This window comes from Crocuta crocuta, unplaced genomic scaffold, assembly GCF_008692635.1.
Source record: "Crocuta crocuta isolate KB4526 unplaced genomic scaffold, BGI_CrCroc_1.0 scaffold45, whole genome shotgun sequence".
NCBI lineage: Eukaryota > Metazoa > Chordata > Mammalia > Carnivora > Hyaenidae > Crocuta > Crocuta crocuta.
Genome location: NW_027530544.1, coordinates 3,858,756 through 3,874,392, shown reverse-complemented (window position 1 = coordinate 3,874,392; position 15,637 = coordinate 3,858,756). Strand labels below are relative to the sequence as shown.

The 15,637-nt window shown below is 44.2% G+C and overlaps 1 long non-coding RNA gene across 1 annotated transcript; it reads left to right on the top strand.

Moving 5' to 3' along the window:
- Positions 1–4,242: 4,242 nt before the first annotated feature.
- On the top strand, positions 4,243–8,601 carry LOC144234408 (uncharacterized). The gene is made up of 2 exons (XR_013335937.1): positions 4,243–4,322; positions 8,515–8,601. It is a non-coding gene; the product is annotated as an uncharacterized LOC144234408 (long non-coding RNA).
- Positions 8,602–15,637: the final 7,036 nt, after the last annotated feature.

The following is a 15,637-nucleotide window of genomic DNA, read 5'->3' as shown; positions in this document are numbered from 1 at the left end:
AACCGGTGAGGTAGGTAGTATTATCTTCCACATTTCACAAAGAAACGGAGGTGTAGAGAAGTTCAAGCTGCTCCAGACCTCAAGCCTGTTGTCTTACGTGGTGGTGTTCAAAGGTGCTCTGTGGAGCCCAGGCCATTTATGTCACTTTGCGGGCCACTACAGGGGCAAGGAAGGGACCCGTCCCCAGCTTGGACCCCCACTTCCTCTTCAGCTGCCGCATAGCCTTTAACTGGTGTGGGCCCTCAAAGAAGATTCTGCCAGGATTTCCTAGCTGAGGAAAATGTTGAAAAGATCACCACCCTGGACCATCCATCATCTGCCTGCAGGCTCTCAGATGTCAGTATATGCCCCAGGCAATCCCAGACTCGGTGCCACCGGGTCTGCTTTGGGCCTCAGCTAAAACTGGGGGAATTAAGGGGCGCCTGGGTGGCTTAGTTCGTTGAGCATTCGACTTTCGCTTAGGTCATGATCTCGCGGTTCGTGGGTTCGAGCCCCGCGTCGGGCTCTGTGCTGACTGCCAGCTCAGAGCCTGGAGCCTGTTTCAGTCTGTGACTCCCTCTCTCTCTGACCCTCCCCTGCTCACGCTGTCTCTCTCTCTCTCTCTCCTAGAAATAAATAAAACATTAAAAAAAATAATAAAAAACTGGGGGAATTAAGGTGAAAGATACTAGACATCTAAGTGAACGTGAGACACAATTCCCATATGTCTTGAATTTACAAAGACCTTTGAAGAACTGGTTCCACTCCTCTTGGACTCCTCAGATGGATCAGGGATATGATCAGAGTTAGTGTGTGGGGAGAGAGGATGGTTTGTGAAGAGATTTCCTCAGAGAGCTCTGCTGACATGCTGAATCCCCCTGACCATGTGGGAAGGAAAGGGGTGCCATCTACTTCACCTCCAACCTGGTCAGAAAGGCTTCCATGGGGTTTACCAAGTGCTTCAGTTACCTATCGCTGTGAAAGAGACCACCACAAAAATCAGTGCCTTCAAACAACAATAATCATTGATTTGTTCATAATTGTAGAATGTGGGCCAGGCTCAGTGTAGACAGTTTGTCTGCTCTGCATGGTGTCAGCTCCAAAGTGACTCACTCATCTGGCTGGCAAGCTGGTACTGAGTGATGACTGGGAGGTCAACTGGCATTGTTGGCCAACGGTATGGTTCTTTGTGTGGCTGCCTGGGCTTCCTCAGAGCATGGAGGCTGGGTGCCAACAGAGAGGAAGGGGAAGATGCCAGTCCTCTTAAAGGATCTTTCCCATGGGGGTCCAGGACCAGCAGAGTCCCTTCCAGCACATCCTGTTGGGTAAGTAGTCACAGGCTAGCTTAGATTCAAGGGGTAGAGTAATAGATTCCTCTTCTTGATAGCCGGCTGGGCATGCATCTAAAGGAAGGGCAGGAATGGACAGTGGCCATCTTTGGAGAGGATGACCTCTGGAGTTGAGCGGGGAGTGTGGAACCTGGCAGCTGATGCCCTTTTCTGGAGTAGGACAGGCAGCTGCACTGATTCAGGGCTTTGCGGGCAGAGCCAGGAGCTTGCTGGTGTCTTAGGATCCTTCCGGACTTTTGCTGGAAGCCAGGGAAGTGTGAGTGCCTCCCAAGGATCAGAAGTGGACTAAGCAGAGGAGTGAGGCCATGGGGCCCGAGCAAGAAGCTGGCCACCCAGAATCCAGATGCATCAAGGCGGCTGAAGGAACCGTGGGAAGATCGTCCCGAGGGTGGGAGTCTCAAGCAATCCACAAGAGCATCCATCACAGAAAGTCTGGTTTGCCCTGCCTGTCCTGAGAGTATGAAGCTGCCACGTAGCACGTGGCCAGTCCCCTTACTTCCGCTCCTGCCCTTTCCCTCATCTGGTGGTAATGGGAACAGCCGCTGTGAGGTGCGGAGTGAGAGGAATGGGTTGGAGGAAGAAGCCTTTCCCAGAGGTGGCACCAGCTTCTGTGAGAGGGGAGAAGGCTCTGTTGTTATTGTTTTTTAATGTTTATTTATTTATTTTGAGAGAGAGACAGAGACAGCGAGTGCCAATGGGGGAGGGGCAGAGAGAGAGGGAGAGAATCCCAAGCAGGCTCTGTGCTGTCAGGGCAGCAGATCCCTACATGGGGCTCGATCCCAGGAAGCATGAGACCATGACCTGAGCCAAAATCCAGAGTCGGGTGCTTAACCGACTGAGCCACCCAGGCACCCCAAGAAGAGTCTATTTTAAATGAAGACTGAAGAGTGACTAATATATAACCACTGAAGGATGTTGCCTCTTACAACTCAAGTAACTGGGCACACAAAGATCATGAGGCCTGTGAGTTTTCATCCTGTAGCAGAAGAAAAGCTTTCCTCATTGAATAAAGTTTAAAGGGTAGTGGGAGATCAAAAAAAAAAGTTTATTTAGTCAAGAACCACGCTTGTGCACCATACAGGTGCAATCAGTGAGCGGTGCCCCAGCAAATCCCAGCCCCGGGTCTGCCGCTCCACAGCTGGAACGGGGCCATGGTCCCACAGTCCAAAGGCCACAGTGTGGAGCAGGCAGAGAGCTGAGTGTTGTGCAGGTTGTTTGTCTTATTGACTTGCTTTGCTTAGGGGGAGAGAGGCTCACTAGAAAGTTCACTCACATCCTGAGGAAGGCTTCCAAGGTGGAAAGGATTGCCATTTCTCTGCAAGGCCTCAGATCCAGCGGATAGAGAAACTATCCCTGCCCTGGGGACCTTTTCAACTGTTCTGGAGGTGTCCTCTGTCTCTTTCTGCCTTGGGTCTTGGGTCTAGAAATCACTGCACTCATCTCTCACGGCTAGGTCCTTGGGTGTCTGTACCTAGAGATCTTAGTAGTGCCTAGATGTCTGGGCTGCTCTGTGGAAGACTCTAGTTGTGGAGTCCAGCAGACGGGGAGTAGCTGGTGGTAAGGAAATGCCACGTACATTGGTAAGCTATGACTCTGAACTGCTTTGTCTAGTCTTGAGAGCCGACTTTGTTGTTGGTGAGAGGGCAGCTTGGAGCTAGAGCCCAGCCTCTCCCTGATCTCTTCAGCTACCCCTGCCTCCCAGTCACTGCTCCCCCTTGATGCCCTGTCCCAAGTGTGGATACACCACCTTTCTCTCATGATCTGGACTGCTGGGACACGACTCACCCCCTTAAATAAGTTTTACCAAAAGCTTAGGGCTTACACATGAGAAATGAACACAAAGAGGAGTATGGCAGCAGCAATCTGCCTGGCAAGGTGGGGCTTACTTTGTGACTCTCTCCAGAGGTTCCTCTCTGACCTTGAGACCTCCCAGCTCCATAGGGTGGATATCATCTTACGCACCACTACCAGGGAAGTCCGAGGTCGGGACAATGAGGCTTGTGGGGGAAAAGTGGATTCCTCGCTCCTGCCTGCCTGGGGCCTCATTTAATAATTCATTTTCTTGAGTGAAGAACCTTTTCATCACTTAAGAGGGGATGAGTCCTGGGAATGACCTCACTTCAAGGAAGTGTGGATGTTGCACTGCCCTTCTCCCGCTCCAAGGATTTTCTGGGTTGGGTTCAAATTATATTACAATACCATAACTCCAAGATTCATATAGTAGAGATTTGTATAAACACAAGAGTAAAGCTTGGATCTAGATTTTGTTTAACTCTTGAGTTGCCAATAAAATCTCCTAGGATGCTTCCAGTCGTTGGTACCATTCACCAAATGTTTGTACTTCATCTCCTGGCCACATTGTATGCTTTGAAGTTATGTGCAGGCTGTGTGTGATGGTTTAAAAATATCCATATGTTCTTTGATACTCTTCCCTTCAGGAGGTGGGGCTTAGGTTTGCCTATACGGTATGCGCTGGAGTTAATGACTCATTTAGAATAAATAGAATATTCTGGAAGTGATGTCATATGACTCCTGAGATGAGGTCATAAAAGGTTTTTGGGCTTCCTTTTTGGGTTCTGTCTTGACTTGCTCACTCCAGGGGAAGCCAGCTGCCATGTCATGAGAACACTCAAGCAGCACTTTAGAGAGGCCCATGTGGCAAGGGATGGTGGCCTGCTGCCAGCAACTAGTGCTAACTTGCCAGACATGTTAGTGAGTCACCTTAGGTCCCCCTCCTCTGTCAACCCTCCGAACACCTGCAGCCTTGGCATCTTGACTGCAGCCTCATGAGAGACCCTCGGCCAGAAACACCCAGCTAAGCTGCTCCCAGATTACTGAACCCTGAAACCATGTGAGATCATAAATATCTATTGTTTTCCATTAAGTTTCAGGGTTATCTGTTGTACGGCAACACATCACTAATACCTTATGACTTGCTTTGGCCTGTGCAGATGGACAGACGTGTTATTTCCAGGGAGAGGCCTTAAGGACAAGGTATATAATCCTCTGTGTTCTTCTGCTAGCCAGTTTCCAGCTGGTGTCTGTGTCATCAACCTGGCCCTGGAGTGAGGACTATGCCTGGGTCAGGGGCCCAGCAGGGGGAAGAAAGCATTGGCAGAAGAGGCGTTGAGGAGTGTTTAATGGCAGAACCATCCACAAGTCTGACATCCTGCTGACATTTAGCAGAAAGCAACAGGAGATGGTAAAAGGTCTCAGGCCAGTGTCAACACCCCCAGACCTGAAGTGACAGAATTGGATGAGTGGTGTAGCTGTAGGGGAGGGCTACGTAACAGGACTGTAAACCTCGGTAAAGAAATGCCGCCTCTGTCAGTCAACAGCCCTGCAGGGAGGGCCCTGGAGGCAGACTGCACCCCATTACCTCCTGCTGTGTAGTCTCAGTGCCCAAACTGTGTAGTCTCAGGTCTTGGTGTTGCCACTATTTATATGACTTTTAAAAAATGGTACCAAACAACAGTTGAGTCTTTTAGCTTTTTAGGGATGCAATTTGTAGCTTACTCATTCTGATGGTTCATTGAAAGGAAATGTTTCTTAGAATAGCTGCACCACTGAGGCTATTCTGAAGTTCTTCCGTGGAAGTAGTGGACAGTATCTGCTTTAGATCCTTTTTCACAAGGAAGTATTTTCTTCCTTGTTATATGGAACTTCAAGATGCCTATTGGCCTCCTCATGGCGTGCACTCTAAAAGTCTTGCTCATGGAGATCGTGGCCTCCAATTTCAGAACAGTACATCTTTTCCCAAATGATCTTGGGCCTTTCATCCTTCCATAAATATATATGATGGCTTGGCCCAGTCCTAAATCCAGTTATAGGATTTGCACAGCAACCTCCCTCCCTCCAGAGCTGTGTTAACGAACTCTAGGCTTTGAAGACTCAGGAGTCCTTGCCAGAGAAAGGGCCAACTGAGTGGGATTGAGCTTATAGTGTAAATAAGTCAACTGCAAAGTCTTTGGGGTTTGCTTGCTCTCACAGAGAACCTATGCCAGGTGGGAACTCTCAAACCTCTCATAGAGCCTTGTTATTCTAGTGAGGTCAGCTCCACCAAGGGGCCACCACCTAGGCATCCTTTCCTTGGAACTTCAGGTAGGTCATGATCAATCATGAATTCTGAAGATTATTTATTTCCTGAGAAAGAAGTATTGGCTCCTGCCCAATGTGGTCATTCTTGACATTTGTACCTATGTAGAGCAGTGGCTTTCTCTAATGGTTGTAGAGAAGTCCAAGTCATAGCATTCACGAGGTAACGTCAACTCTCTTTGGGGAATTTTCAATGAAACTTTACTGACAATTTGAGGATAGTTGATGTATTCATTTCCTAGAGCTGCCGTAACAAAGTACTATAAACTAGATGGCTTAAAACAACAGAAATTTATTTTCTCACACTTCCGGTGGCTGGAAGTCCAAAATCAAAGGTCTTGGCAGGGCTGTGCTCCCTCTGAAGTCTCTGAGAGAGGATCCTTACTTGCCTCTTCTACCTTCTTGAAGCCCCAGGTGTTCCTTGGCTGGTAACAGCATCAATGCAATCTCTGCCTACATCTTCACATGGTTGTCTTCCATGTTTGTGTGTGTGTGTCTTCTTATGAGGACACCAGTCATACTGAATTAGAGCCCAGCCTACTCCAGTATGACCTCATCATAACTAATTACATCTGCAACAACCCTATTTCCAAATAAAATCACATTCTGAGAGGGTTGGGATTTCAACATACCTTTTTGGTAGACACATTCAACCCTTAAAAGTAAACAAAAGTTTACAACTACTGCATAGGCTTAGACCTGTCTTTTATTTATTTATTTTTTTAGAGGAGGAGGAGAAGGGGGAATTGCAACCAGGCTCCTTGCTCAGTGCAGAGCCTGATACAGGGCTCACTCCCACAACCCTGGATCATGATCTGAGCCAAAATAAAGAGTCAGTTGCTCAAATGACTGAGCCACCCAGGCACCCTAGCTTAGACCTGCCTTTAGAGCTCGTTTGTTTGTTTGTTTGTTTAATGTCAACTTAAAAAATACCTGTTGGGGTGCCTGGGTGGCTCAATTGGTCAAGTGTCTGACACTTGATCTTGGCTCGGATCATGATTTCACGGGTTCTTGAGGTCAAGCCCCATGTGAGCCTCAGGGCTGACAGCAGGGAGACTGCTTGGGATTCTCTCTCTCCCTGTCTCTCTGTACCACCTTCTCCCGAAATAAATAATAAACTTAAAAAAAAAATACCTATCAAGCAAAACTTATGTAGACCTTCTTCTCTGTATGTTAGGAAAATAGGTGATATCCCGTTCTAAGACATCTAATATTGGAAAGAAGCAGTTTACTAATCTAGACTCTGGAGAACTGGCCCAACATCAAATTAAAATAATGGTGTGTCTGTGGGGGTGAGGAGCATGGTAAGGGATACTCATAATAGGATAAATATAGCCCATCTTCCTGGAGCACCAATTTTGTTAGAACTTTTAAGGGGGAAACACATTCTTATGTATAACACATTATGAAACAGACTGTAAAATTCACATGGATTTTAAATATAAATTGCAAATCTTCAAAGAAATTTTAGCTTACAGCTGGCCTTTTTGGGCTACAACCTCTTCTCACCCGCCCCCAGCTCGTATTCACGTGAGGGTGCTTTCATGGTAAAGCTGAAGAAACACAGGATCTGAAAGTGCCTTGCTGGGTGGTAGAACTCCACATTTGAGGGGAAGACAGAAATCTGACCAGAAGACAAAGTACCCAGACCCTGGCTTTCAGCTGTTTGCATAAATACCTTCCCTAAGTTAGTTAAAAGCTAACTCGCCCTGTGCTTTTGTGGCAGGTTCATAGAGAGTTGTTTGGGGGAATGAGCTTAAGAGGATTTCTTTATAAACTGTTTAGAGAAAATAAGGGATCTGAGCATCCAGTTCCAATGGGTGGGGGGTAGAGGATATGTTTCCCATACCAGTAAGCCATTCTTCAACACCAGCTGAATGTGCTATGATTCAACTCAGTTTTGGCACTGTCTACTCAGAGATAGTGTCATACCCCACCCCACCCCAGGTTAAGGGCTCAGTCCCACAAGACTGCTCCTAATCCCACCACTTCAGATGCCAGTCACTAGCCCAGGTTAAGCCCAGGCTATCACCGGTGTTTCTGACTAACAAACTGTAAATTGGAGATTCCAACAACCCTTCCTTGTATTCAATTAATTTGCTAGAATGTCCCACAGAACTCAGGGAAAGCTTTTATTTGCTACATTACTGGTTTATGATGGATGCACAGGACAAGGTATGGGAAAGGGCAGGGAGCTTCCATGCTCTCTGGGTGCACCACTCTCCCCTCCTCTCCACGGGTTCACCAACCCAGAAGCTCTCTGAACCCTGTCATTTTGGGTGGCTTATGGAGACTTCATTACATAGGCATGGTGGTTTAAATCACTGCCCATTGGCAATTGATTCACCCTCCATCCCTTCTCCCCTCCTCCAGGTCAGGAGGTACTAAAAGCTCTAATCACATGGCTCCTTTGGTAACCAGCCCCCCATCTTTAGGTGCTTTCCAAAAGTCACTGCATTAACATAGAGTCGGTTGTGGTTGAAATGGATTTGTTACAAATAACAAGATACTCATTTCACTTCACGGCCCTGAGTAATTTCAGAAACTGAGGACAAGAGACCAAATATTACAACAAAAGATGCTCTTATTTCTATTATAGTTCAGGAAATTCTGAAGATTTGGACAGCTCTGTGCCAGAAATGGGGATGGAGACCAAACATATACTTCCTATTATGAATCACAATATCACAGATAGTCATCAGTGTTCTTTGTTGCCCTTTATATGAGGATTCACATAATCAATTCCTGCTTGATTTAAAATTTTTTTAATGTCTATTAATTTTTGAGAGAATGAGAGAGAGTGTGTGTGTGTGAGCAGGGGAGGGACAGAGAGAGGAAGACACATAATCTGAAGCAGGCTCTGAGCTGTCAGCACAGAGCCCAGTGCAGGGCTCAAACTCACAAACTGTGAGATCATGACCTGAGCCGAAGTCAGACACTTGACCGACTGAGCCTCACAGGCACCCCTGTTCCTACTTGATTTTAGATCCCAGAAAAAGCTGCCTCCATAGAGGAATTAGTTAGAATTCTTTGTCTTATTGGACAATGAAAATTATGTAACCGATTGTGTTTCTTTTTGCTCCATTGCCAGGTATCTTAAAACCAAATTTCTTACATCTTATAACCTGTTCAACTCCAATGCCAGAAAGTGCCTGCACCTTCTCCACCTTCGAATGGACTCTGAGCTGTTTCTTTCCTATACGTTTAGTCCTGTTTGCTGTGGTAAACATCCACTCAGGAAGAGGGCAGGGCACAAATTATACCGAAAACATTTTTTTTCCAGTCAGCTATTAAAGGATGTGACCAATTTACAACTAAAATTCAGATATAAGACCAAAAAACTATTAATACGGACTAAAAGACAAGTCAAGCACTAGAGAGGAACAGCTGCTGGATATTATTTTTTTTAAAAGGAAAATCTATGTACATTCACATTGTTTTGCTATTATAAGCAATGCTGCGATGAATACCTATGTGCATAGTTCTCCAATTGGTTCTTTAAGGTATCTTTCTAGAAGTGAAATTATTGTCCTTATGGTGTCATGATTTTCAAGGGCAAATCAATTTGCTGTGTGTATTAGGAGGTTTTGGGTCACACGAGAGGCAGTATAACACAGTGGCTGAGACTGGACTCCAGAGTTTAAACTCTGGTTCCACTGTCTCTGTTCTTGTCATGAAATGTAGGCGGTCACTCAATCAGTGGAGTCTCTTTAGACCTTTCTTTCTTAACTCTTGGAAATATTTGATGCTATTAGCCATACCCTTACTCATAGGCTTCTACAAAGCTGCATTTTTCCTGTCTCTTTACCACTTCTAAGTGTCTTTTTCCTTTGCCCATCCCTTAAATGTTGGTACTGTTCCTCAGGGGGCTGCCCTAGGTGCTTTTTTTCTCCCTCTTTCTGTAAGCATTCCCAAAGTTTGGTTACACCTTACATGCTGTTGGATCCCAAGTCTAGAATTCCAGTCCAGGTCTCAGGAGAGATCCTGAACTCCATATCTGTATATCCAATTGCATTATTGGACATTTCTATTTAGGAATTTTGTAGGAACATCCAATTCCACATTGCCCAACTGAACTTGTCATTTTCCCCCATCTCTTTCCCTGTTACTAGGAAATGGCACCACTTGGTTGCTAAAGTCAGAAACCTGGGGTCCAGCTTTGAATCCCTCTTCCTTAACTGCCCACCTCAAATGGACCGGCCTCTCCTAAAATATTTTCCAAAGTCCACTTGCTTCTTTGCAAACTCACTACCAACACCCTCTTGTGACCCACCATGCTTTCTTGCCTGGTCGACTGAACAGCTCCCCAAATGGCCTCCTTACCTTTAGCCATGCTAACTACACTAATTTCCACTCTGCTCCAGCATGCTGCTGCCATCACGAAAACATTGACCATGACCCTCTCATGCTTATCCTTCAGAGACAAGTCCCTTTGTGACTGGCCACTGAATTTCTTTTGTCTTGAGTGGGCCTTGCTCTTCTCACACTCAGGCCTTTGCACAGATGTTTTCTTTCTCTAAAACTTTACTTGCAATTCTCTTCTTAGCTTACCTCCTCTTATTCTTTGGGTCTCAGACTCAATGTCACTTTCTCTGGAAAATATAAAGTAGTTCAGGCTTCCTGGCCATGTGCTTCGTTATATCACCATACAATTTCTTTACCATTTATTGCAAAAGTGTTGAAATTTCTTAATTGTTCTGTTTCCCTGAAGGACTGCAAGGTCCGTAAAGACAAAAACTATGTCTGAGTGTTTCACCACCAAGCATCCTAGCATTTACTGCTGTGCTCAGTAATCATTAGATGCTCAGTAAATAGTTATTGAATGCATGGGAAGACACACAGGGATGTGTCCTCTCCACATTACTCAAAATGGCAAAAAAAAAACCCCTAGGAAAATACAGAATTTTCTTCTTTTTTGAAAATAGAGAATTTTCTAATATGAGGGTTATGATAAGTTCAATGAATTTCCCATGCAGTGCAGTCATTAGGACTGTCGTGGTAAAAAAATATCCAGTGACATATGGAAAGATGTTTCTCATACATTGTTTGTTAGGCGAAAATGACAGTATGACATATGTATAGCCTGATCATGTTTTTGCTCTTGTGTTTTTCATTTTCCCTTAGAATTCTTTATCACATGCATTTACCTTTCTATTTATTTTGTTATTTTTCTTCTCAGCTTGTTTTCTTCCTGTGACTGTCTGCTCGTGTTTTATGAAAGACATCTTTTCTTCCATTCTATCAAGGACGCTAAACAATTTCCCGGTATTTTCTTCCTGTAGCCTGCATTTTCAGGGATTTTTCCCTTCCTCTTGTTATCTGGGGAGGAAGGGATTTGTCCTTCCTCTTATTCAGTAGCATTTTTTCATGGGCTCCATTTTTTTCTCTTTTTACTTACTTGGATTGAATGAAACAATTATCTCCTGCTTGGGAGATAATAGCATCCTTTTCTTAGATCAACAGCTTGAGAGGAGGTTGGTGTGAATGGTTCCCAGTGAAATTCTGAGTTCTAGAGGACTCTAGTACAGCTTTGCTCACTGAGGTGACATCTTCTTCAACACCTACTGCCTGGCTCTTTGATTCTGTGACCCCATATGGTACATAACAACTTCAATTCCTTTTCCATTAAAAGGAATCCAGGCTTCTAGGGGGGAAATGTGGATTCCAGGTTTGAGTTGGAAACATACAAAATAAACTCGAACATCTCATCATACCAGATAGTGAAGATTATGTATCAAAAGGATTCAGAGACCAATCTGAAAGGCCTTTCAATGCCAACAATGGATCATTTGAGTATCAGTGAGGATAACTGCAATGGATTGAAACACATCACATAATTAAATCTGTGCATTCACAATACTGCCACCCTTCCAAGCCCTGATTGGTCTCTGTGGGAGGGTGCTAGAGACCAACCCATTATTTTAAATAAAGGTAGGAAATCAAGCATTGATGTAGCCTTTCTTGTATGAACTGTATCGCTGAGAAACCAAATACAGATTGTAGGGAAGTTACTTTTTATAGAAGTGTTACAGTTGATAAATGAAGAAGGAAAGATAGAATTACAACCATTTGCCACCTGTAAGGTAATAATGGATCTAGGCTTTAATCATCAATAGCTACTAACATCACAAAGAAAGAGATGCAACCAGACATGAAGAGACTCCTGGTGGAAGAAAACAGCAACACCTATAAAGCAGTCTTACCAAAAATATCTAACAAACCTGACCAAGCCTCTAGATTCAATTCCCTTTTACAGGAAATTCAAAGGATAGAGGAACATATGAAACATTTTGCCACCAACAATAGGAGGATGCAATCATCAAAGGCTAGACTGCAGGAAACCCTACATGGTTCCCTCAACAAATACTTTCCTAGGGGATATATAATGATAAAGGGAGAAATGTATAGAATCTAAAAAGATATAACCCCAATGTGTGGACCTTATTTGGATCCTGAGTCAAACAAACTGTTTTAAAAAGACATGATATTTATCAAACAATTGGAAACTTGAGCAGTGACTGAATTTCTTATAATATCAAGAAATATTATATGAACTGCTGGGGTGGTAATGATACTGTATTAATGTGAAAAAGTCTTTATTTTTGAAGATACATGCTAAAATATTTATGGATGAAATGATATGATATTAAGAGTCTGTTTCAAGTGGGGAGCGAATGGAATATAAAAGAACAAGATTGGCCGTGAGTTGATAATTATTGAACTGTGTGCTAGGAACACCTTAGAGGCTATTACTCATTGTACTGATTTTCCACGTCTGATATTCTGTATAATAAAAAGTTTTAAAAATTGCAATAATCTCAAAATGTTCAGTGTAATAGCCTCTTAACACTTGACTCCCCAGTAAACAGTGCCTCTGTCCTTCTGGCGCTTTGGAATCCTCCCAGTACCAAAGGGCTTGCAGGGGATCACACTCTTCCAGTTACATTCTTCACTCAGCATCTACCACTAAAATCAAGACAAGTCAAAAGTCCTTTACATTTCCCATGAAATAAGTAAATAATAAGGGATTGCTCATAAGCCTTGTAGAGTGATTCTTATATACATCAGCATTTGAAACACAGATAAACAGGGGCTCCTGGGTGGCTCAGTCAGTTAAGGATTTGACTTTGTCTCATGTCATGATCTCACAGCTAGTGAGAGAAGCCCCGCTTCGGGCTCTGTGCTGTCAGCTCAGAGCCTGGAGACTGCTTCGGATTCTCTCTCTCTCTCTCTCTCTCTCTCAAAAATAAATAATAAGCATTAAAAAATTTTTAAATAAAAAAGGAAGAAAAACAGATGGACAAAAGGAAGATCCAAAAACTTAGCATACTTCACTTGTTTTCCTGGACACCACTATTTCATGCTTCGTACCGTACCTAGCTATTTCTTTGCAGCTTCCCTGTCACCCCTCTCTAAATGTTGGAGTGCCCTAGGGACTAGTTTTTGGATCTCTTTTCTATCTACTCGAACTTCCTAGTGAATTCATCAAGTCTTATTGCTTTAAATAATGTCTACAAACTGATGACTCCCATATTTCTATCTCTAGCCCAGAATCATTCCCCTGAATGCCAGATTAATTTATCCAATTGCCTGCTTGACATGTCCATCTGGATGTCTAGTAAGCATCTCAAATTAACATATTTGAAATAGAATTCTTGATTTCTAAATGCTTCCCATCTTGCTCCCTCTCCAGTGCTCCTCTTCCCTATAAATGGCACCAGTTGCTCAGGCCCAAAGATAGAGTTGTCCTTAATGCCCTCTTTTCTCTCAATTCCCATATTCAATCTTTCATTAAATCCTATTTGTTCTTTAAAATATATCCAGAATCTAATCACTCCTCACCACTCTTGCCTGGTTTATTCCCATAGTTTTGCAACTGGTCTCCTGGCTTCCACTCTTGCCCCGCTGACTGTTTCTTCTCAAAACCAGCAACCAAATGGTCTTACACAGATCATGTTACTACCTTCTCCAAATCTGCCCCTTGTGTCCCATGTCAGAGGAAACTCCGAAGACTTGAAGTGGGTTACAAAGCCCTTCAAAGTATTGTGCAGTGAGCTCCACCACTTTCCTCTACCCAGCCACTCCTCTGACATTGTGTCTGTTATCCATTTCATTGACTTTGCCCCAGCTCTGCTGACTTCACTGCTGTTCCTTGAACACACCAAGTGCCCTGTCACCCCAAGAGCTCTACCTTTGGTTTTTTGCTCAGTTCTCACATGATAACCTCCCATAACACACACACCAGTCACGAACTTCTTAGCACTACTTCCCCCACTTATTCAACCTTATTTTTTCTATAACACTTGTCCTCTGGTACACTCTACATTTCTTATTTATTGATTACCTGTCTTCTCTATGGCAACGTAAACACTCTAAGAACTGGAAATGTGTTTTGTTCACTGCTATAGTCCCGCTACCTACAATAGTTCTTGGTACATGGAGAGAGCCCCGCAATATTACTTGAATGGGTAAATCAGTGAAGGAAGGGACAAGAAGAAAGTCTAGATGCAGACGGGTAGACATGAGACATTTAAGATACCTTTCAAATCCCGGTAGTGAGTGGGGGATGGGTGGGGAATTTGGAGGTGCTTCTGCTTGTCATCAGGCTAACTCCATCTCATTTTAGTATTCATACTTCTCCAGGGCACCTGGGTGGCTCAGTCAGTTAAGCATCCCAACTCTTGATTTTGGCTCAGGTCATAATTTCACGGTTCAGAAGTTCGAGCCCCACATGGGACTCTCTGCTGACAGTATGGAGCCCGCTTGGGATTCTCTCTCTCCCTCTCTCTCTGCTTCCTACTCTCAAAATAAATAGACAAACTTTAATAACAAACAGACAAACCTCTACAGCTGCCATGTTGTGATATGTTCTGTGCAGAAGCTTCTATCTCAAGAACCAAGGGAGCCTCAGTCCAACAACCACAGAGGAGTCAAATCCCTTCAACAACCCCGTGAGTGAGGGAGGAAATGGGTCCTTCCTCTTTGAGCCTTAAGATGACTATGGATGGCTTTGTGAGAGACCTTCAGCCAGGGGACCCAGCTAAGCCCACTCCTGGACTCTGGCCTGGAGGAACTATGGGAAAATAAATGTTGTCTTAAGCTTCTACGTTTTGGGGTAGTTTGTTACACAGCAATAGTTAGTGAGACAGAGTTTGGGTTAGTGACTGGACCAGAAATTCCTTGAAAGCAATGACTGTTTACTCAGTGCTTGCCAGATGAATATTTTTTAAATGACTGGATGACTTAGAGTTTTAATCTTTTTCTGTGCCTGTGTGTATTTTAGGGGAGAGTTGGGGAAAGCTACATCAGGCAGCTGCTAACTAGCTGCTACTTTAAATGTAATGTCTCTTTCAGCCTTGCCTCTGTCCCTAATCCTGCCATCCCCGTTAAGTGAACCTCTCAGAGGTTGTGATGATGTGGACGGAGTGGGTTTTCCTAAACAAGTGATCACTTTCCACCTGGTGTAGGACGCATATTTCAGAGACAGGCAGAAGCAGAGAGGGAATGATTATTATCAGTGACAGTGGCTGCTTGATTAGAAATTTGAATGCTGCTCTTCTTAGACCATAACCTGTAGTTAACAGTCACAGGTTATTGTTACGGATCCAGTTGCTTGAGTATCTCCCTCTTTAGTTAAGATGCACATGCCTAGAGCTGTGGTCCATAGGGAGCAATCTCCGCAGTATAAATGATGTGGCACAGAGGGGACATTTGTAGAGCCAATGATGCTAGTGCCCAGGTCGCCAGCATTTAATCCCTCATTTTGAATCTCAGCCAGAGAATGTGACAAATACAAGCAGAGATTCAAAACATTAACTCCTGGGGCCAAGCACCTGATTTTCCCACATGCATATCAACACAGGCAATACCTACACTGAGACATAGTGAATTCCTTTCATCAGAAAACTGCCCGAGCTCAAAGCAAAAATTCCTTATTGTACCAGTCAGAAGCTCAGGGAGAACTGCTCGGCTCTGCCAAGTCATGTGGTCAGCGGCCAGGCTGACAGGGAAACTAAAAAGCTTCGGATGTGAACATTTCCCTTTTTACCCAGGTCTCTTCTAGGTGGATAATAGGAAAGCTCAGGGGAAAGATGGTTAGTTTGGAATCTTTTCACTGAGTCCCACATTCCATATTCCAGGAAAGAATTCCTCTACTCTCCATGGGGTGTGTTCTAGGGCACTGGGGATTGGGAGAATGCAGCTGCTTGGCTTTT